This window comes from Chroicocephalus ridibundus, chromosome 2 (genome assembly GCF_963924245.1).
Source record: "Chroicocephalus ridibundus chromosome 2, bChrRid1.1, whole genome shotgun sequence".
Lineage (NCBI taxonomy): Eukaryota > Metazoa > Chordata > Aves > Charadriiformes > Laridae > Chroicocephalus > Chroicocephalus ridibundus.
In genome coordinates, this window is record NC_086285.1 from 164,979,014 (window position 1) to 165,002,698 (window position 23,685).

At 40.3% G+C, this 23,685-nt stretch overlaps 1 protein-coding gene across 3 annotated transcripts in view; it reads right to left on the reverse strand.

The window, feature by feature from the left end:
* Positions 1-23,685, reverse strand: part of PTK2 (protein tyrosine kinase 2) — a 222,768-nt gene that overhangs the window by 174,151 nt on the left and 24,932 nt on the right. For 2 of the 3 annotated variants that reach the window (XM_063327605.1, XM_063327606.1), the window contains exon 3: positions 5,206-5,232. The exons of the other annotated variant lie outside the window; for it this stretch is intronic. The gene's annotated coding sequence lies outside the window, so the exon portion shown is untranslated. The remainder of the gene's footprint in view (positions 1-5,205; positions 5,233-23,685) is intronic. 3 annotated transcript variants of the gene reach the window in all.

A 23,685-nucleotide genomic window follows, 5' to 3' on the forward strand; every position in this document is an offset into this window, starting at 1 on the left:
CACTGCTTGCACACAGTAAGTCTAAAACAGAGCGTGGGTTTTGCATTCTTTGCTACTGTCAGGACGTCTCACTCCAGCAGGGGTTGCTGTATTGAGGTGGAGCGGGGACACTGGGTCAGGTACCCATAGAAAGGAGTGCACCAGCTCCACCTCTGGAAAGCCAGCGGCACCCTCCACTTGAGAGTCCAGCAGCATTCATACAGCTACTCCCTGAGGCCAAGAAAGCTTTCAGCTTCTCCTGCAGAAACGTGAGAAACGTCACATTTCTGGAACCGTGGTGGAGTCCAGACGATATTCTACTTTAGATGTAGATCAAGTACTTCACTTGAATAACACTACTACAACACTACTACGTACATCAGGCTCATCGCTAAAAATGCTACCTTTTTCTTACCAACCCATGCCATTGCTATTGTCCCACGTGGACATCAGCTATCAAAAATGGATGGGAGTGCAGGGAAGAGGGCAGTGTCAAAAGCACAGCCAAAATATGCATAAAACACACAAAAAATCCAACGCAAAAAACCCCCACCCAAAACCAGACACCAACAGCAATAGCTTGCAAAGGATAAATATATTGTTTTTCCAAGTATCAGAGGTATGTAACAACAGGGAAATGCATTTTAGGAGGTATCGAGGATTAGATTATTAAACCTACTCAAATTTTAAAATAGGAAGGTTTGAGACACAAATAGCAAGGGAAACTTCCTCAAACTGGCATTAAAGTTTTGTCAGCAATAATCTCATCCAGTAGCAACAGAAGTTTTGCGATACGGCATTTGGAAGTCCAGAAATAGCACATTCCTCACTGGTGGTGAAAAGAATTAAAACTATAAGGCATATCTGCATCAAAAGAAGAAAAGCCTTCTTACATCTTCTGAACCATAGGGGCATGCAGACAGCTATTCTAACTTGACAGTATGAACGTTTCATAAATTGAGAAGTTTTCAGTTCCGTACTTTTTTATTTGGAAGAGTACCTCATAATCTAAGTGCAAATAAAAAAAATGCATATACTTTTAATGGTTTTGGCTGTAATTAAATTTACTCTTGGATAAAATCAGAATTCTTAATAAAATCTGCAAAGATTCCTAGAAGAAAAACAATCCTGATTTTCAAAGGGATTACTGAAAATGCTACTTTTAGTGGAAAAGACAGCGCAGGTTTCCTTGCGTAATCCCTTAAGAACCATGTCAGGCATTCTGACATGAAAGGAACTGTTTACGGTCTTAATGCAGCTTGTATTTAGTTCTTATTTAAAATCGAAGTGACAAATCAAAAAGCCACTATTTTATACTTTTTTTTTTTTTTTTTTTTACTTTTGACTACACAGTTTGTCACTTTTTCTTTCCCTTTAAGTAGGGACATTAACAACAGTTCTCTGCTCATGTTGAGTTTGTTCTCAGCTGCGTGAATAATCACTGCATAATTTATTACCCCTTGTAATACACGTGAACATTTATTTTAAGAATTCTGCATATCCTCAATTCTGTCAGTTCTTGGTACTGCGACTTCATCTGGCGATCCCTCAACTGATTTTTAATTTTCCATCCTAGAAAGTATCCATGGCATTGTTTGGTTGTTGTTTTTTTCTTAATTCTAGTCTGAAAAGCTGCATTGCATTTCAAGTTGCTATATTTAAATTCATACACAGGCAGGTGTAGATTTAGGATAAGGAAGATCTAATTACCCGGCACAGGATTAAACACCCCACCTCGTATCCGGTGGGTAAGAGAAAAAAGCAGCAGCAGGTTGTTTGGAGGCAGCGTGCTCCTGTGGAAGGTGCCAGGAGACGAATCTGCTTTAATTGAAGGGATCGCTAGTGGGCTTTATGTAAGCAGCAAGGCCGTGCACGCTAACGAAACACTGATCGAGGACATGGTTTTAATTCAGAAAGAACAACTTCTTTAGGTTGAGCTGAAATTGTGTAACAACTTTTTTTTTTTTTTTGGTCCCAAATAAGTACTTGGAACTAAAAATAGTTCCAAAACCGTTTAATATTTCAAGATAACAATGACTGTGTGGGGATAGCGCGCTAGATTGTATACTATACATCAAAAAAATGCACACAAAAACATCAGACAGACTTCAAATATATTGCATATCTGGAATTATGCTACACAAACAATACTAATTTCCTATATTTTTTTTGTTACCTTATGCTAGGAGACAGCAAGATTTTACAGAACTCAGATGTTCTCTGAAGGACAGAGTCAGCAGGAACAAACGCCCGTACCTAAGATTCCATTCCAGGAGAATGTTTTGTTCCATTTTTAACCAAAATCCTAGTATATGCTCATTTATTTCCTTTGTCTTTGTTCTCCTCTACCTATCTGGTATAGGTCTTTGCTATAGTTCTTTTGCTTTCTTACTATTTCTTGATTCTGGTAATGAATACTTATTTGCACTAGAAAATCAAGAACAAAAGACCAAGTCCAAAGAAAAGTCCCCAACGTCACACAGCTGCTATACCCGTTTTAAATTCAGATGGCAACAATCCAGGAGGAATTGTTTTTAATCCCAACAGTGCGAACAGCCAAAGTTTAACTGCATTTACCAAAGGAAACCAGTCTTTCATTCCTCCATTCATACCACGACCACACTCATGTTCCAAGATAACTTCACGTATAGACGCATGTACTGTGTTCTCTATCTGGCTTCGAAATTATAATATTTTAGCAAGTTGCCCTCCAAGCCCCTACAGGTTCACATTCCAAAAATTCTCTACGCTCATATCCATGGCCTCAATTACAAGGTAGTAAAAAACCAAGTTACTCATAGACTTCAAAGCAGTGATATAGATTAATGTAGGATACCTCTCCTGAGTAATAATTTAACTAACGATCTAATCAACTAATGCATGCAACAGCACACAAACAATCCTTCTTTACATGAAGATTTTGCTATGGAATCAAAAGCAAAAAGGCAGTGTTCTGGATGACCTTGGTATATCACTGACTCTAACGAATTTACATGTAATATAACCTCAAATAAGACACTACAATAAAGACCATTTTAAGTAGTCTCCTCCCTACTGCAAAGTCTTCAAACACTGCAACCCCCCCACCCTATTATGATGCAAATTTAGAGTACTAAAACCAGGTGGCAAAAGTGAGAGCATTTCTAGTGACATCTATTGTTCATCACTAAAAGTGGTGCCCAGAAAAGAGAGAAAAGTTCTTCAAAACTTGAAATAAGAAAATAGTGTTTTTCATTGCAAAGACGAGTTCTGATGATTAAAACTGCCCACCTGAATGTAGAACCTCATCTTTATTCAAATGCATCATATCTTTTAACCTGGCTATTTCTCCAAGTTGTCAAATTTCTTCTGAATTTTAATCTCATCATCCAATGTGCTCAAAACTCTTTTCATATTGGCGTTACTGTCAGATTGAATAGGTACATAAAATCCATCATCATGGTCATTAATGAAAATACTGTAATACCACAGGACAAGTCAGACCCCTGTGGAACTCTATTTGACACACCCTTCTCTTTTGACAATATTTTAAGCATGTTTTTAACAGGTTTCATTAGTTCATTTATCATTGGATAGTGTCAAACCCCTGCTACAGGCGAGCAGTTGTGTATAATAGCTTTTCCACCTTCTATAAACACCTCTTGCCTTACCATGGAAGAAGGTTACCGTTTCAAAATCCTGGGTAAATTTTTATCCTCTTATCAGCCCTTCAACAATCTAGCTAAAAAGTATAATTACGACACCCCCACTCACATACCCAAATTGGAAAGAATAATCTCATTGTGACTCAGATTCAAAATACCAGCTGAACTCTTCAACTCCCAGATAGAAATTCGGAAGAAGTTTCATCACACATCCTTGTCCCAAAAGCTGCAGAACAAAACACAACACCCCTTATCTTCCCATCAGCCTGACCTAAACACCAGGCATTCATTTTTTCAATATTCTCCACAAATACTTGCCTGCCTTACAACTGCTCTCAGCACTTAAAATCATTTTTAAGATGCCATCCTTAAAAGAAAAAACACACAACTTTTTCCACATTTAAAGTTCTCTTCACTGCTTCAAGCAAATTTTTTTTTTCCAGAACAGACACTCTAAAGTTCTTGTGGAAAGACTGCAATATATGAGCTATCAAGCTTTTAACTGAAATTGCCGTTTGATTCAAATGGGAAATAGCAACTATCTCCAGAGCAGATTTATATTTACCAAGTATTGTTACACTTTAGGTATTAATTTGTACAAAAAGTGTTGCGTGGATAGATATGAAGCACTTCTCAGTAAGAAGAAATAAAAGAATGGATACATAGGCAAAATCACCAACGCAACTTCAGGACAAAATGCAGCAGGCCCGATAACAAACACCTAATCCCAAATTTGCTCGACCAGGAGTAAAAGCACACTAGGGTTATGATTCTAGAACTCACATTACAAACGGTGAATGGACAGACAGAATGCTGGGGAACAGAGGACATCATCATTCTGAGTTCTGCAGCACAGCTTGAGCCCACAGCACGAGTCAATTTATAAAGCTTAACGCTTGATTAAAGACCAAATGTATCAAACAATAAACAAAAAATACCATTTTTTAAAATCAAGTCTTTGGGGGTCTGGGGTTTTTTTTGGTGGGGCTGGTTTTTTGGTGGGTTGTGGTTTTTGTTGTTGTTTCGGTGTGGGGTTTTTTTTTCATTTTTAAAACACCACTGCTAGGAGAGAACCAGGGTCCAACAGAGCAGAGGGATATTTCCAGCTCTAGCACAAGTCAGCTGTGACCCCAGACAAGGGAAAGTCTCTGTCACCTTCCCCATTAGCACCTGGGGACATTCCTTCCCCCCATGAACTACCCATAAGCCACATTTCCTTGCACGTCGTCCCTCTGATTCACCACTAATACTATTTGTGGCTGCTGCTAATCTGTTCTTCTGACAGCGGTATCACACGCTGTGCTGAGTCGTTGTAAGCATTAACTATATCACCCGCATATTTAACAACTGCATATATTTATATCTCAGTTCCCTCCTCCCCTTGTCAAAATACACTATTTAAATGTAAAAACATCTGTACAACAGGTTTTGTTTTGACCTCAGATCTCCACATGACTGAGTACCATGACAGTGCCAATAAGAACTGATATTCTGATTATCTAAAAGCAGGACTATATTGCAAGCAAGCCCTTAAAAGCTGCCTGCTGTGACATCGAGACATAAATGAAAGAAGAGAACTTACCTGCTGGCAAGGAAAGTCTTGAAATATCTGTAACAATAAAGAAATACATTTAGAAACAGAAGGGAAAAAAATTGCTCTAAAATTTCATTGGCCTAATCATTTTTCTGCAAGGCTATACTTGTTTAATAAAGCACATTATTGGAGGCAATTTGCTAGCTGCTAGGCATGCCACATGCAAATCAAAAGCATTTTCCTTGTCTCACCCCGTTCATTAACAAGATTACGTTTTACCTACCTAACCAAAGGACAAAGACGATACTGCGAGGCACTGAGTGTAATTACTACAGCAGAATACAGGTCACTACACACAAATTAAGTGTTACATGCGGATTTCACCATTATCACCTATGTAATTTCAGAGCTGAAAGTGTCAGGGTTAGTCTTTGCATACGAAGTGCATATTACTGTATGTTTTCTTTATTCTTAAACCTTTAGAGAAAAGGCAGCCAAGCTTACAAATGGATAAGTATGGAGCAATCAAAATATTAAAAGAAAGGAGAGTGATTTTTGTCACTGAGGCACATGAGACACAGTTGCTGAATATTTTTATAGTAAATGCCAAGCGTGTCTTGAGCTGCAATCAACTTTACAAGAACCACTGTCTCACACTCTAAATAGACCATATTAAAAATTATACACTAAAGAAAGATGGGTATAGATGCACATACATTAAATTTTCCTAAATATGTAATTATATAGACTGTAACTCATTATATTCCTTCTGCCTGCTTTTCATACATCTACTTGTCATCTCAGTACACGTGATTGTAACTGGGACTGGAGGTGCCGACCAGAGTTCAGAACAGAAACTATACCCCACAAAGAACTGGAAAGCAGGAATTACTCAAAGTCTGTAAGGACGAGGACTGGGGACACACATCAAAGGGTTAATGAAAGCTGAAATAAATACAAGTAGGGGGGCAACGAGAAAGGGCAAGTAGTAAAACAAATAAGTAAGAAACTGAACTGAACCGAAAAAAAAGGTCTGCAGTTATTTGGTTAAAAGGAGACAGCAATGTTGAGTAATAAAATTGTCGTATTGGGTACAAAATCCACATGGCAACTGAACTTTAACCAGAGACATAGTAACTGGAACAGATTCAGAGGTTATGAGGACAGATGGTCACTGCTTTGCTACCTAACAGAAGAAATAACAAGGCGTAATAAATTTATTAGCCCCGCTCTAAGCAACAGATTCTTAACATTATGCTTGCTTTCATTTACAGTCCATGTTTGTGGCTGCACAACATGATAAAACTTGAATACCAAAGAGAATTACACCCGAAATTTCAAGGCAGTCTAATAAAAATTTTGGAAAATGAACTGTATTACTGAGGAGACAATGAAATGGCAACGCACGAAGTTGAAACACACCTAAAACACAAAGTGAAAATAGTAATAGGACACCACAAGGAAGAGAGAAAATATTGAATGCTTTACGCTGGTAGAACACAAAGTTTAAAAAGATAATAAGGTACATTTAAAAGGTGCTCATCACGCTGTCCGCTTATGAACCAAGCCTTCTTACGTTATAAGAAATGCCTTGAGATGGGAGAAACCCAGAAAGGAAGAGAATGCATAAACTGCAGGAAGGAAAAACCTCCAGTCGCCTCCTGCACAGAATCCGGATCAGCACACACGGAATGGTGCTTTCTTCTGGCAGAAAAATGTGTTGCAGTGACAACTGATTTGGAAAATTAAATGAAATGTGGCATCTTTCTATTTGTTTATATACATTTAATGGTTTCTGTGTACTGTTTTTATGAAGTCACAAAAAAATTCCTGCTTGTCACTTGGATATACAGCAAGAACAACTATAGCCACCCGAAAAAACCAACTAAAATTGCAGAGTAGAAAATACTATATTTGATTTTTGTTACAGTGATAGAAACTAATCTCTAAATCCCATTTATAACTAGAATTAAAGAACATTGGAAAATTTAAGTTACTACAAAAAAACCTACTAAGTTACTACTAACAAGCTGCATTAAAGTTTTGTTCTAATTCTTGATGTTCTGAAATGTTTTATCACGGCATTTATTACTCTTGAAGCAGGCAATTTGGTTAAGTGTGCCTACACAACAGACTTCAAGAAAATAACGGTAAACATAACCACCAGAAAAATAACGTTATCATCTGCACACAGATAGGCAGAAAACATTCATTTACATCCCAGGAACTTAGCCATGCAATTTCAAACGCCTCCAGGGAAAGCTCTGCAGTTAAGACACACACACATTTTTAACTTAAGAAAGTCTTGATCATATTCCAGTGTTTGTCCTTAACACCTGAGCCGCTGCTTCCGCTGGGATCTCTCCCTGCACAGGCACCAGCGCTCACACAGATCCCATTCCTGCACTGGGACCTATCCAAACGGGGTACCTACATCATCAGCATCGTTACTATATTTAAATCAAACACCGTAATGATTTTTTACTTCCATGTTCCGCTGCAAATCAGTTCCGTAAGTGCATTAACCAAAGAGATGCTACACCTCTGGGACAAGCATACTGAACAGCTTCCTGCAAGTACACGTTCTTCTAATACAATTTAGTGTAAGTGAGCCTGTTTTCTACGATTAATTGACACGCACTAGATTTAAAAACAAGTAGGACAAAAGAAATTGAAGCCTGAAGGTCATATTAGTCTACTCAAAATTGTATAAATGCACTTAGTAAGTTATTTGTATCATATTTTTCCAAAGATTTCCATTAAGCACAAGGTCCTCTATAGGCTAATCCATCTTAATTCCGGCAACACCAGCCACAACAGAAATATCCACTCATGATAGCATAAATGAAGCAAATGCTGTCACAATTCCAAAGATAAAAGTAACAATTCCACTTTTTGGTGTGTGTTTGTATATTTAGACGCCACAACAGTAAGTGAATGTTCATTACCTTCATGTATTTTTATTAGTTGCACAGTCACATTAGGAACTTTGATGATATTTCTTACCCTTGGGTTTACCCTGTTTCCCCAGCACTCTCTACTCTCTAATCTTTTCTGGCTTTAAACAGCTTTATTCTCCAAATATCGTTTTCCATTTAATATCTAACACTGAAAAAAGATTAGTGGACTCTGGCAACATTTCAAAAACTTAATTCACTGAGACTATACAGTTAGGTAGCTACTCATTTCAGATCTTGTTTACAAACTTGCTGCCTTTGCTGTGCAAAACCTTTCCCTTTTTGAAGGGAATCACAGAGTGGTCGGGGTTGGACAGGACCTTCAGAGATCATCTAATTCAACCTCCCGCCAGAGCAGGGTCACCTACAGCAGGTTGCACAGGAACGTGTCCAGGAGGGTTTGGAATGTCTCCAGAGTTGGAGACTCCACCACCTCTCAGGGCAGCCTGTGCCAGGGCTCTGCCACCCTCAAAGGAAAGAAGTTCCTCCTCATGTTTAGGTGGAACTTCCTATGCTCAAGTTTGTGCCTGTTACCTCTTGTCCTGTCCCCAGGCACCACTGAAAAGAGCCTGGCCCCATCCTCCTGACACCCACCCTTTAAGTGGGTGCTGATAAGATCCCCCGTCAATCATCTTTTTTCCAGACTGAAGAGACCCAAATCCCTCAGCCTTTCTTCATAAGAGGGGTGTTCCAGTCCCCTCATCATCTTCATAGTACTTTGCTGCACCCTCTCCAGCAGTTCCCTGTCCTTCTTGAACCGGGGATCCCAGAACTGGACACAGTACTCCAGATGCGGCCTCACCAAGGCAGAGTGGAGGGGAAGGATGACCTCCCTCCACCTGCTGGCCACACTCTTCTTGATGCACCCTAGGATGCCATTGGCCTTTTTGTCCACAAGGGCACATTGTTGGCTCATGGTCATCCTGTTCTCCACCGGGACTCCCAGGTCTCTTTCCACAGAGCTGCTCTCCAGCAGGTCAGCCCCCAACCTGTACTGGTGCATGGGGTTATTCCTCCCCAGGTGCAGCACCCTACACTTGCCCTGGTTGAATTTCATAAGGTTTCTCTCCACCCAACTCTCCAGTCTGTCCAGGTCTCGCTGTATGGCAGCACAGCCTTCTGGTGTGTCACTGAATGACTTGTCTCCCACAGCTCATTACCTGAATGTACATGAATGCTGTCACACAAACCATATTTACAGCTGTATGACATGAACCAACCTTATGTGTTTTAACTGCTCCAAAGCAATTCTTCAAAGTGAAATTAAAAATTAATCAGATTTCATGCGCTTCTACTCCTACTGATACTTTCCAGTGATCAGTCATGTTCTGTATTTATATTCTTACATGTCTTATTGTGTAGGAAACAAACCATCAGTTTGAATAAGCAGAAAGAAAAATAATTTTTGGACAATATTCTTTACAAGCTTTTACATATCTTGTAACGATAAGCCAGTTCTCAAGGAAAGTGGTTTTATCCCAAATAGATAGTGGGAGGATGGGGCAGATGGCCTCAAGAGGTCTGTTCCAACCAAGGTTTCTGCTAACACCATACACAGATGACAACAACAGGACAGGAAAGAAGCTGTAACAACATCAGAGGTGCTACAAAATAAGAAAGTTCCTTAGCCAGAAAAAACTTGCCAAGTAAACCAATTTGCTATATGAATTCACTGAGGAACAAAAAAAAAAAAAAAAGAAAACAAAAAAAAAAAAGAAAACCCACAAACCCCCCTGTATTTTAAAGAAAGAATTACTGCTGTACCCACCGAGATGGTTTTGGGCAGTACAGTCCTCAAATAGGCTTTGTGGATCCTGTCACAAATAGTTTTTTCTATGATTTAAGGATGCCTTGAGTACCGGATATCTCTAACGCTATATTTGTTTTTATGAAGCTATGCATTTTGCATCGCAGTTTCCTCAAATGTTTTCTTGGAAATGGAGCCGCAATTTAACATCTTCTTTCCAAGAGTAACATCTAATCATCAAAAACAGGAATATTTTCTGAGCTTCGTGTTCCTACCTCAAGGTAAAACGAGAATATGGCTCCATGGACAACTACAGAGGCTCAGACTCTCACCCCGTCTGCAGCACTGATCTCCTTCCAGAGCTGTGGTAAGCAGCCGACCACAAGAAATTTAATCCTGTTCTCCTGTAGCAGGAACTGTCTGACTCTAATCTAACAGTATACTCTTGAAATGCCTTCAGATCTTCAGTTCATGAACCAATCTCTCATTCCAGTGTGGAGTAAGGGCTCGCAGCACACAAGGAACCACAAACCACAATCTCCAGGAAGCCAAGTAGCACATGTCATTCCGCAACAATCCTTCCGACGGAACGAGGAATATCACAAAATCAACTTTAAGATGCAATTTTCCTATTGATCTACTGGTACCAAAATAATTTAGGAATACACAAGTGTATTCGGCTATTAGCCTTTGTGTGACTGATGCTGAAGGATGCTGCCTTAGAGGCTGGATTCAACAGCCTGGAAGTCTCCCTTCCTATCATTCTCCAGCAGGATAAGAAGAGTGTTGGATGTTCCTCTGATCTTTAATGAAGTTGAGATCTCATCATCTATGTCAAAATATTTTCCTGTTTTTAAAGAGTAAATAATTAAGCAGAATACAAAAGTCACCTTTCAAAAAAACTGCTTTGTAAAATTACACCGTTTTATCACCATTCCAAGGATTTATCCATGATCATCCAACCCATCAAGCAAAGACCTTGGAGATAACGATGAATTCACTCTGACAGCACTCCCACTACGGAAAAGCTATTCAAAAGTTTTACAATATGATTAAAAGATTACATAAACCACCCATTAGATTGTGCCATACGTGTACCTTTTTTCCTTCATCGTTAAAAGTTCATCCCTTATTTCTAACCTAAATCTGACCTACTTCTAATTTAGCAGGCTGCAGAGCTGAATGTTAACAGCCCTTTATTATATCATTTCCCATTAAGGCAATTTTAGGGCAATTTTAAAGAGCAACTCCATCAAATTTTTTCTTATATTAGCTATGTAGAATGAGGCGCAGAAGTGGATCGCTATAAAGGCCCATTTGTCTAACCCTTTGATCATCCTCACAAGTCTCTGAATGCTCAAACTATTTTTACTTTTGGTAGCTTCCCCAATTTGCAACCGCCAATACCTGACACAGTATTCGTAAGTCAATCGTAACAGCACTAAAAATACCATTTGCTTGCTTAGACGGAGTTTTTTCCCCCCTATTGACATATTAATTGCATTTGCCTTCGGCACAGCAGCAGCTGAATATCCACCATTAACTGTAAATTTTTCTCTCTTACCATGGGGAGAGATGGGGGGGTTGATTATGGGACAGACACACCCCCGTGCACAAAACTTGCCAGCATTTTTTTTAGCTTGGTCAGTTCAGAAGAAAGTCTGTAGAAAATCACACATCTTTTGTTTACAACTCTCCTCCACAGGAGATTCACGCTGCACTGTAGTCCTTTATTATCTTTATTTCGATCTGGGTTTCAACTTTGAATATCAGCAGTAATGATTTAATGTTTTCATTTGCATGAGTTGAAAAGGTTAACTAGCAAACAGCCAAGAACGCTATGAGACCCTCCTTGGGAAATATGCACAGCCTATATTATATTTTTGAGAAGTTCTGTTTAACCAATTATTAGTTTTAATGCAAGCGGCAGCCACTGAATCACAAGAACCAACACAAAATGAAGGTAAGGAAAAGTTAGAGGACCAACAGAAGTACTGCACAGAACACCAACATTATTTTTTTTCAGATTACATATTTGGTTGACAAAATACGTACTAGACACATTTACAGTGTGATCATCACCGTATCTGACGTGCTTCAAATAGCTTTAGACAGGCATGAGCATAATGTTATTACAGCAGAACAAGTGTCAGCATCAGCCGACTTGTCCCGTACCTCAGGAACACGTTCAGTTTATATTTGCTTCCATAACTGACAAATCAGTGGCTAATTAACTGCTGCATTCTTCTCACTCGCCTCAGTCTTCTGTTTATACCTGCCTTCTGCTTCCCACTCACCCTGATTTAAAAACAAAAGCAAAGTTTAGCCTCCTTAGTTTATAGCATCTACAAAAGTATTTCAAGTTTTCCATCACAATTTTCCCTCTTCCACTGGGAGAAACTCCTCTTAAATCGCTCACCTTATGCTTGTTAAATACTAGTTTTTTAAATTGAAAAAAAAAAAAACCAAAACAAACCCAAATTCTCATTAAGGTGCTGAGAGTAATTCACAGGCTTTTTCCTTCATCTCAGCTGAACTCTGCCCTGAACTGAAAGGGCACGCAGCTGGAAATTTTAAATTCATTTACACAGCATCATTGAGCATAGAGAACAACATTACCTATCCAGCCACCAGTAGCCAAATTTTAGACCAGAAATACTGAACAGTAAGAGATTAAATGAAAGAGTTCTACATTCAAGGAGGTTAAGAAGAGCAAAAGAAATTACTCAATCATTACTCAGGGCAGGTGGGATCAATCTCATTACACACTGAGTTACAGAACATGCGGTATCTGAGCAACTCAGATAAAGAATTTATTCTCAGTATCTCCACAAGCACTATAAACACCTTTTGCCTATGGGGAAGGGAGGCAGGGATAGAGAAGAGACTGGAGTAAGATCCCCAAGAACTAACTCAGCATCACAAAATGGTTAAGTGAAATCTCCACATCTGCAGGTGACATTAAGCTCTTATGGGTAGACAAAAGCCATGCCAATGGGAAAAATATCCAGAAGGATCCCACAAAATGAAGCAAGTTGCTAAAAGACAGCAGATAGACGTGATGTAATGCATCTAGGGGAAAAATATTCTGAGCAATACCTCCTTAACCACTTAACACTTGCACTTTCTCCAGTTCCAAATGCGGGAGGAAGGCTGAGTCACTGTTTTCTCTGAAATCATCAGCTCAAAGAGCAGTAGCTGACCAAAAAAAGGCAATAAAACGTTGTGTATCATTAGGAAGGGTACTGAAAACATGGTACTTAAAACACGGTACTGTACAAAACAGTAACGCATCCATATCTTGTGTTCAGTTCTGGTCTCTGCACCAGAAGGAATCCATAGTGGACTTCAAGAAGGTCTAGAAGGCAACTGAAGGCATCGAGGGATGGAGCAGCTGCCATGTACAGCCAGACTATGAAACCTGGGCGCTCTAAGCTGGGAGGACACAAGGCTCACAATGAATTCAGACAGAGCTTACAAGCGAGGGGGGGGACCAAAAAAAAAAAAAAAAAAAAAAAGGAAAGAAAAAGGAAAAAAAGGAAAGCCGCTGGAAAGCAGTTCTGCAGAGAAAGACCTGGAGTCATAGTGACCATGGGGCAGGAATGTGCCCTTGTGGCCAAGAAGGACAGTGCTCTCCTGGGGTACATTAAAGGCCAGCAGGTTGAGGGAGGCCATCCTCCCCCTCTACTCTGCCCTGGGAAGGCCACAGCTGGAGTACTGTGTCCAGTTCTGGGCTCCCCGGTTCAAGAGGGACAGGGAACTACTGGAGAGGGTGCAGCAGAGGGCTACAAAGATCATCAAGGGACTGGAGCATCTCTTCTCATGAGGAAAGGCTGAGAGACCTGGGGCTGTTCGGCCTGGAGAAGAGAAGACAGAGGGGATCTCATCAATGCTGAGCAATATCTAAAGGGTGGGTGTCAAGAGGATGGAGCCAGACTCTTCTCAGTGGTGCCCAGTGACAGGACAAGGGGCAACGGGCACAAACTGGAACACAGGAAATTCCATCTCAGCATGAGGAGGAACTTCTTTCCTTTGAGGGTGGCAGAGCCCTGGCACAGGCTGCCCAGAGAGGTGGTGGAGTCTCCAACTCTGGAGACACTCCAAACCTGCCTGGATGCGTTCCTGCGCAACCTGAACTGGGTGCCCCTGCTCTGGCAGGGGGGCTGGACTAGATGATCTCCAGAGGTCCCTTCCAACCTCTATCATTCTGGGATTCTGTGAAAAGTAAATCAACACAGCACCACCCTCATCAAATCCCACCAGCATGAGCAGTAGGAAACATCTGAGGAAACTACTGGAGATTAGCTTCACACCAGTACAAGTGCCTCTCTTCACAGCTGGCAGTGAGCTTCCTGAAGTTCCTGCTAGAGAACAGTGTGGAGGCAGGGACCGTCAGCAAGCTCAAAGGCAGTTGGCAGATTCACAGCAGGTTGACAAGGGAAGATGAGAAGGACCAGTCAGGGAGGTACCGGCTGCCATCCCTGATGCCACAGTGATGCCGAGGACACACAGGGCCACGCGTGCAAACTCTATTTAAACACCACCTGCTGCGGCCATTGAGGCACACTGCTGGGCTGGAGGATCCCTGCTTTCATCCAGCAGCGTCTCATGCTCTTAACGTCCCGTCATGGCTCTGTGAAGATGTAGGACAGCCACAAGCTTTAGATATGACCTATAAGAATATCTACTAAATCAGAAGTGCTTTTTCAAGAATGTCAGCTACGTTATAGGAATGTTATCCTTTCATGTCTTACAGCAAAAGGAGATGTGTTTAACTCTGAGCAAGCCCAGGAAACTTTAAAACCACTTAAGACATTTAAGGCGGGACATCTCTGTGCAGGCAATGGCTCAGATCTAGCAGGAATATCCCCAGCACTATGACCTGTGATCATGTAATTCCTGATGGAAGTACTGTGACATTTTATGAACCTAACAATTCAGGCCCTCAGGCAAGCTTAGGGAAAGCCATAGATGTGCACTCTACACCTTTCTAGCTCCTCTCCCTTTGCAGTACAGAGTGCTTGTTGTTAGAAGTGATAGGTTTAGTGGAGTATTTAAAAAAAAAAACAAACCAAAACATTGCCTTGACATTGCTTGCTGTCATTGAATTTCCCTTGTCATTTTCCATGATGGACTCGTGACATGCCGTGTGCCACCCCATGTCACCCACCTTGTCAAAAGGTGACAGGATTTTATAGCTCCTGTACTCAAATACAAACCAGCACTGCATGCCAGTAAAGCTGTTTTGCACTCTAGGTGTGACAGGAACTCAGTGTGTAGATGTTTCAGAATGTAAAATAAATGTTTTTCTAGGTAGAGAAATAAACACCAAGGGCACAACCAAGAAAACAAGAGAGATGGGAGGAAAGTAAAAAAAAAAAAAACAAAAACCAACCCCAAACAACTCAAATGGAGTTACAGAGTCCCGAACACAATGTAAGAAAAAACTGCTTTCTTCAGTGTTTTTTTTTGTCTGGGTGGGTTTTTTTGGGTTTGTTTTGGTTTTTTGGGGGGATTTTTTCTGGGGGCTAGGGGTGTGGTTTGGTGTTTGGTTGGGGTTTTTTTTAGGGCTTTTCAGGTGGTTTTTTTTTCCTTTTGTTTTAAAATGATAACTAGTTAAGAAGATTTAGGGTAACAGACTAACACTGTAACAAAAAACTACTTAAGTTTCTTTTTGGAATGCTAAAACAATATTTTGCGAGTTTTGGGGGCTGGTTTTTCTTAAAGACAAGTTCTTAGAAGGCTGGGAGAGTCATTCCCTTCATGTTCCACCACTGCAAAATTATGCCGTTTCCATGGTTATGGCCCACACATGGATTCCATTGTTACAGCACTTTTTCAGAAGCCAGAATTAAAGTTCTACGTTTTTTTCATTTGAAGTTACAGAACATTCAAGACGAGTGAAAGAAGGTTGAAGACAATCAATGCAGCCAGCACGCAGGGAGGGAGAAGGAAAAAACGTAAAGGACAGCTTTCCAGGAAAGAACACACACAAAGTAGTTTGTCAAAAGTTTAACAGATTATAATCTTTGCTCATACGCTGTACTTACCTAAAAAAAAAAAAAAAAGGGGGAGGCGTTCCAAGTTAACACTTGCATGCATGAAAAGACTAACCTACTTATTGCCTAAAAAATAAAATGTTTTCTTGATCTCAGTGGGATTACTGCAAGGCATTCAAAGCGAGCTTGACAGCAGCTGTAGAAGTTTTGCTCTGTACAGAAATCTGCCCCAGTAAACAAGATGAAATCTATTTTTACCCCCCCAAAAAATGGTGTTTTCTTAGTCTAATAGTGATAGTATGGATGGAGATAGATTTTTTCTGCAGTTAGAGCTTGTCCTCAAAGCGAAGCGTAACATCCCTTCACAACAAACGGGCATTTCCACAAGCGTCTGGCTCTGGGCATTTGCAGCCAGAGCTACAGAGAGTCTGAAATCAGTTCTCCAGTGAGACATGACAGTTTTGGATCTTAACGATGTAAGAAATAGCAGAGAAGAGAGGACAGCACACTCCGTGGGCCAAACTTCCAGTAAATATACCACCACAGGCACAGGAAAGACTCCTCTAATGGAATCTTGTTTCAGCAAGTCTTAACGCATCTTACACAAATTACAACGCTTCCAACTCTGTTCTCTTCGGAGGCACAACACGCTGCAGAGTGTAATTCTGGTGGGTTGAGTTTGGGGTTTTTTCTTGTTTGTTTGGTTTTTGGGGTGGGTTTGTTGTTTTTTTTCAAGTCAAAAAAAAAAAAGCTCTCCAAATCCTAGGTCACAAAGGCATGTTGTTTCAAGAACCATCTACAGTGAATAAATTATTTGTCAAAGAACAGAGCAGACACAGGGCAATGAGAATTAGCAAGAAGATGACAACAAACATCATTATTTCTATCATTACACAAGCTTATGTAATTATTTTTAAGCCAAAAAGACACAGAGCCTACCTCAGGGTCTGAAATCGGAATTTAGGGGCAACAGAAATAAAGACAACAAATCAGGAAAGGGCGAAAGAGTAATTATAAAGCTATGTATTATGCATTCATCTAAACTGACGTTATTAATTTTTCTTGCTATGTTTCACGATAGTAGTGTTTGTGTTTGGTCAGTTCTCTCCACCCTTTACACCCATGCAAGGCAGACACACCAGCAGAAATAGAGAAAAAAAAATAATAAATCTTTTCCCCAGCTTCTCTGCTTCTGTCCCCTGTTATACAGTTTTCCAGATGGAAAAGAAATGGAGGACGAATTAAGACAACAGAAAAGATGACAAGTGAGGTGGGGAGGAACCACAAACAGAAAAAAAAAAAAAACAGCAAAAGAAAACAACACATATACACCAGGACAAAGAAATCAAAAGAGATGACTGACAAAAACTAGATCATGAAGGGAAAAAAGCGGGGTAGTGGGGGAAAACAAGACGGCAGACAGAAGAATTTCAGTACACAACACAAGACAGGCTTTCTTCTCCTAATTGCTTCTGTCATGTAGCCGTCGGAGAGCGACTCTCAAAAGACACTGTCATTCGTGTAAAAGGAAAAACCCCCAACAACGTCTGTTCTCCACGAGAACAGGATGATCAAACAGGAGACCCAGTTGGCTTGACAGAACACACCATGCGTGCGGCTTCCATATTCTGTTTGCTGCGACTTCCAAACGCGGCCATTACTCATCTCAGCAAAGCCAGCAAGTCAAATAGTTTGTTTCTAACACAGCAGCCCGCGGAGTCTAGCATACATGATTAATGGATTCCCATAGCCACAAACCCACTGCAAAATTTCAGCTTGGCATCATTAAGATTCTATCAGTCCTGAATTGCTATTTAAGATAGTATTTTTCGCCTTAATCTGCTGCTCTATTTAATCAATTTAATGCACAGTAAAAACTTAATTTGACAAAATTGAATGCATTATTTCTCTCTGCCTCTGGCATGAAACAGATTAAGACCACCAGAAATACTTGCAGAAAGATTTAAGATTCATTACATCTTAGGTGGCAGATAAACATTAGATACGCTATAAACTCTATAGTCTGTGGACTCAATAATGTGTCCAAGAGCTGTGGGTTTTCACTTAACATTGCAATTACCTCCTCAGCAGATAACTCAAGTTGCACCTCCTACACAAGCCAGGACTGCGATTTTTAAGGTAAAATCTCATAAAATATTATTTCACAGAACCATAGAATGGTTTAGGTTGAAAGAAACCTTAAAGATCATCTAGTTCCAACCCCCTGCCATGGGCAGGGACACCTCCCACCAGACCAGGCTGCTCCAAGCCCCATCCAGCCTGGCCTTGGACACCTCCAGGGATGGGGCAGCCACAGCTTCTCTGGGCAACCTGGGCCAGCGTCTCACCACCCTCACAGTCAAGAATTTCTTCCTGATATCCAATCTAAATTTCCTCTCTTTCAGTTTAAAACCATTCCCCCCTGTCCTGTCGCTACATACTAACAAGACTCCACAGGCACCAGGGAGATAGAACACGGACAGCAAAGAGAACTCTCAGTTTATATACACTTTACCTCTCCTGTGTAGGTTCCTGGCCAAAACCAGTTGGATAAATGCACGGGGCAGAACAGAACAAGTTCTAGGTCCAGGTCCCTGCCGTCTTAGATGAGATGACAAATTTTGTGTAGGGTTGCAAGTTGCTTGTTAAGGTTCTATTTAAACTAGTTACATTATCCACAGAAATACCAAAAAACATTGACAGAAAGCTGCCGTGTAAGAATGTTTGGAGGTCCACCCAAGGGTTTGAAGCTGTAAGTTCACATATGTTACAGGAGACACATCTGCCTGGTGGCCCCACAGCTGGAGGTAACCAAATGGTCCTGGGGCGAGACCGGAGCTGGTTCTCCAAGACGCAGCTCTTGTCATCCCAGGGCCAGGGCGATGGCGTGACGGCATTATTTGTACTGCGAAACGAACACTTCTGCCTTCAGGGCTGTCAAACCAATTTTCCTCACAAGTAACGAACAAGCCAATTTTAATGGCAGCAGCGAGGAAAGGAATCCTGACGGAGTGCAGCTCACAGAACACGCTCATTACTGTCTTAGCTAAAAATCACTAAGACCCTTAGTAACTCTGACTTAGCTTACCTTTAAGTACTACAGAGTATTGCAGGCCTATTTTAAATTGATTTTAAGTCTACCATAATTTTGTATCTAGATGTGACTTCCTAGGAAAAAAAAAAATCCAATACAAAATGCATCTACTATTAAAGTCTGAAATTTACTATTGCTGCTGATGTTCAGAAACAGTGCTGTTTGACTCGAAAAGCACACAGGCAAATATTCCACTAACAGCTTTTTGCATTTATGCAAAGGGATCATATAGTGTATACACTTGTACAATTACATTTTACTTGAACTTGCTTTGTTGATACATAAAATGCAATACTAATGGTGAATACAAACACTGTTGACGTATAATGACTCCTTATCAGCAAGTTAGCTGTAACATGCATTGGCAGAAATAAAGAAAATGACGACGTAGACCTTTAAGAATAAACAGAAAAGGACCACAAAGATCCTCATTATATAAGTGTACTTGGTACAACCCTGTGTAGGTTGGACTCAGTGAACAAATATTTTCTGCACAAAGATAAGAATTCAAGACCACAAAGAAGCGCACAGAAGAAATGTAGGCTTTTTGCCTCAGCAATGAGAGCTAGGAGGCAGTAAAACATAAATCTTTTGTACCTCAATATAATCTGTAGGAAACTACAGCAACAATAATAAAGTCTAAACCAAGGAAAAACTTTAAGCTTTTTAAATTCTTCACTGATATTGTAGTTTACTCGTTACCCAACCATTCCGTGTGCCTGAAAAACCAACACCAGCTCACCTCTTCTGTTATTTCGAACAAGGATAAACTATTTGAGGACTATTCTCTAAAAACCTTTTTCGTTTCTGATCATTCACTGGGCACAAAGAAGGAAAGACCAGCTATAAAAGCCATCCAGTTTTCTCTGCTCCAGATCCAACCTGGACAAAGTCAGATGCCACCAAATCCCTCAAGAGTAAGAACAAAGGATTAAACGTGGTGACAGTGATTATCTAGAACTGAACTGACACTTGTTTCACGGACTTTCAACCTCAGTAACATGAAGATGGTGAACATTTAATTACACTACAGTCTAGTTTTCAATTTATCATGTCAGGTACCCCTCGCAGACTAAGTTATTTAGAACACATTGTAACAGTATCTTCTGTCTCCCATAATGTGCGGAATACATATGCAATGCTTATTAAAAAATTAAAATTAATCAAAACATTGAAGCAATATTGAGTTCATCAAGATCTCTTTTCTTCAATCTTCCCTCTCCGAATTGCTGATGAATGTATCCTAAAACTGGCCCTCAAAAAAACCCCAAACATTCTAATTCAAGCCTGAAGCATAAATGAGAAAGAAAATGGCTTAATGTCCAAATTAAAAACCTTATTCGAATTTCCAATCGTTATTACAGAGAGACTCATTTTCAGTGCAAGCTGTTTCAAGATCTGATCAGGTTCCGAGTGGATGTGAACTTAAGTGTGCTTGAGAACACTAAAGTAATTCTGGCACAAAATCATCCAGCTACTGCACAGGGATGCCGGTATTTCAGGAACTTCTGAACACATACATCTTTGCTGATATGCAGAAAGAGATCAAATTAAAGAACTCTAGCATGTACTTATTCTGGCGTCAGCTCTGGTACAGTTAATATTTATTTCACCATTCTGCAAATTAAGCATTTGTGACAGTACAAAGGAATTCTGGGCCACAGATGCTAACAACGTGTCACGGAATTGGAGTTGAAATAATTTCTACTTTGGATTTGTCTGCTGCAGCCCCACAGAAGAAATGCATAAGTTCTTAACAACAGGATACTGAAAGCTCAGAGCAAACCGGAGGAAGCTCAAAGAACGAATGAATTATTTGCAGCCTAAATGACAGGGATGTTAACCCTGCTGCCAAATGAACACAATTTAAGTAAGTCAATTTATCTCCTTTCTCCCATTTCCTGAATCACAGAGCAGTGAGTAAAGTCACGAGGCCAGAAGGAAACCTATGGAGCATGTCTCTCTTTCTACAGCTAAGAGAAAAGCCACAGAAATCCTCTAGAAGAATCTGGGGTAAACTGAGCAACTCTGACCTCCGGAAAGCAGAGCAGTAACTTTTCACATCGCTGCAGCAGATCTGGCTGGATTAGCTCTGCCAGTGGCTTAAAGCATTCCCCAGTAACCCAGGAAGGCTGGACTGGGTGAATGGGAAAATGGTTTGGGTTGGAAGGGACCTTTAAAGATCATCTAATTCCAACCCCACACACACACATACTCAACACCATCACAGTGTGCAGAACACCCTTGAGCAAGGAGAAAGCACAACCACCACCAGTGCGACCCCTTCATCCCCAGACACCTGTACACTAGCAAATCTTTCATAAAACTCATCTGACCTTCCATTACCCACCTCCTGACAGCCATTCTGGCGAGCCCCCGAGCCCCAACCCCACCTTCTTGCTACCAGCTGGCAACAAGCATCCTAGACCTGTGGCTGGTTCAAAGTTCCACGTGTACCAGTTTGGGGGACACCATGTACACACGCTGATGTCAGCAGCCTGAATGCCTCTGGGCTGAGTCTGGTAGGAACCAGCTTATGGCCAAAAAAGCATGGGGGAGACTGTAACAGAGGTGGTATGCAGTATTGTAATTAATAAGGAAAATGGGCTAACATCAGGCGATACTAAGAACATGACTGTGGAGAGAAGGTAAGTGTGATATCAGGGTGCTAAGGCCCATGAATTCTAACAGTTTCATCCTGTCCAAGAGGTTCTGTACAGGGAAAAAGGACATTGTCTGGGTCAACCTACCTCTTACAGAGAACATATACAAAAAGGCTTATCCCAACAATGTACGATTAGAGTCCACTAGCTAAAATGCATTTACGTCACTTCAGAAAAAACGATACTGAAAGATTTCATGTTCTTCCCTTCCTTTTCCAAGGAAGACATCTTCACATCTGTCTGTAGACATTAGACAATGTCAACAGATTTGGCAATTACATACAGCTCTAATATTTAAAGTCCAGAAATTGATGAGATATTGTTTCAGAAATCACAAAGTGCAACTGAAGGCTGGGCAGACAGCAGTGACTTGCCATGATTCACCCTGAGGTCCCTTTCCAAAGCACTAACATGAATGCAAGAACACTCACGTTTTACCTTTCTGACCTGTCCTACATCCAGAGCATCTATTTCTGAAAAGCTTGAAGAAAAAAAAAAAAACAACTATCTTGTTTGGCTTTTTAAGAAGTGAATGCTAAGAGAATAAAAAGTTCCAACTCCCCCATCTTTCCCCTAAAGTACAAAAATACCAAGCTAGACTAAGAAACTAAGGACTTTATCTCTATTTAGGCATGCAAGATTTAGTCTCCACAGGACTTAACTCCCCATTTTCTTCTCAGCCTCAATCCCAAATCCAAAAACTAAAGTCATTCAAAATATTGCTTTTGCAGTTGGGGTACACCAATATAGTAGTTTTGTCACAAAATGGTTCCAATGTGCTCCCTTCTGTGCAGATCATTAATGGACACCTTCTCTCCTTATAAACTGCGGGCTGATGGAGTCAACCTACTACACCTGATGCCCGAAGGCCAACAACACTCTCCCTCCTGACATCAGCTTTTTCAAGGACATCTCAAAGAGGAAAGAGCAAACAAGGAACATGCACTCTACCTGCTGAAGAGTTAAGTCAGTCGCACTGTGGCACACTAACTCTTATCAGCTCATCACCAGAGACATGACCTCCAGGTAATGAGCAGCTCTTTACAACTGCTGAACTCAATAGTTGCCCTCTATGGTCTTGGTGGGCTTTGAAATTTTACGTTAGGACCAAGACCAGGGACCTGGTGGACCTCCATCCCAACACCCTTTAAAGTTAGGTATGTTATTCAAATGGAAGGCAACAGTCCTATCACAGACTAAGAACAAAGCAGGAACAGGCATTCAAATGCGTACCATAGAAGATTAAAGTTTTATGTGTGGCATAAAAGATTAAAATAATATGGCCTCACACAAGAGCCACAAAAAAAAAAGTATTTATAGGGACAAAATTCTCTCATTTAAGAAAACCATAACAGATGATGAAATTTAATTCACACGTATAAATTGTGATAATAAACTAGGAGAAACCTATGCTGGGAACACTCACGGACTAGATTACAGCCCCGATTACTGGCTAAATACTAATGTTTGCAACAGAAAGCTCCAGAAAATTGAGGTCTGACTTTTAGGAAAACTGAATACCATGAAATGGACAGCATGAATGATAAGAACATGGAATTTCCAAATATTTCACACATAAATAACATTAATTTTATATTAGAAAACTTGTTAGAAGCAGCTTATTTCTTATTTTGTTCTATCCTTATTTTCACTTCGTATTTACAAGCACTTCAAAGAGTAACTTGCACAGCAAAACAAGCTAGTCTGAAGTTTGTGAAATCAGTTAAATATGTGAACCACATGTGTAAAACATACAGTAATTTGTAATTCAGATGCCCTGCTTTCAGAACTACCACTGTGTGTTCAAGTATGGAGTTGGAGATCAATTAACCACAGCTCAGAAGTGCCTTGAAGCTTAAAAACCAGCAATGCACAAATCAATATTTAATTTGCAGTCAGTGTAGAAGTTAAAAATATAACAGAAGTTATCTACAAAGTGTATATTATAAACCACAAAGTGAAATAAATACCAACATGCACTACCAACAGCCTCAGCAATTATATACTATGAATATTTCAACATAAAAGCAGGGGATATTAAAAAAAAATAACAAAACTTTGGGAACAA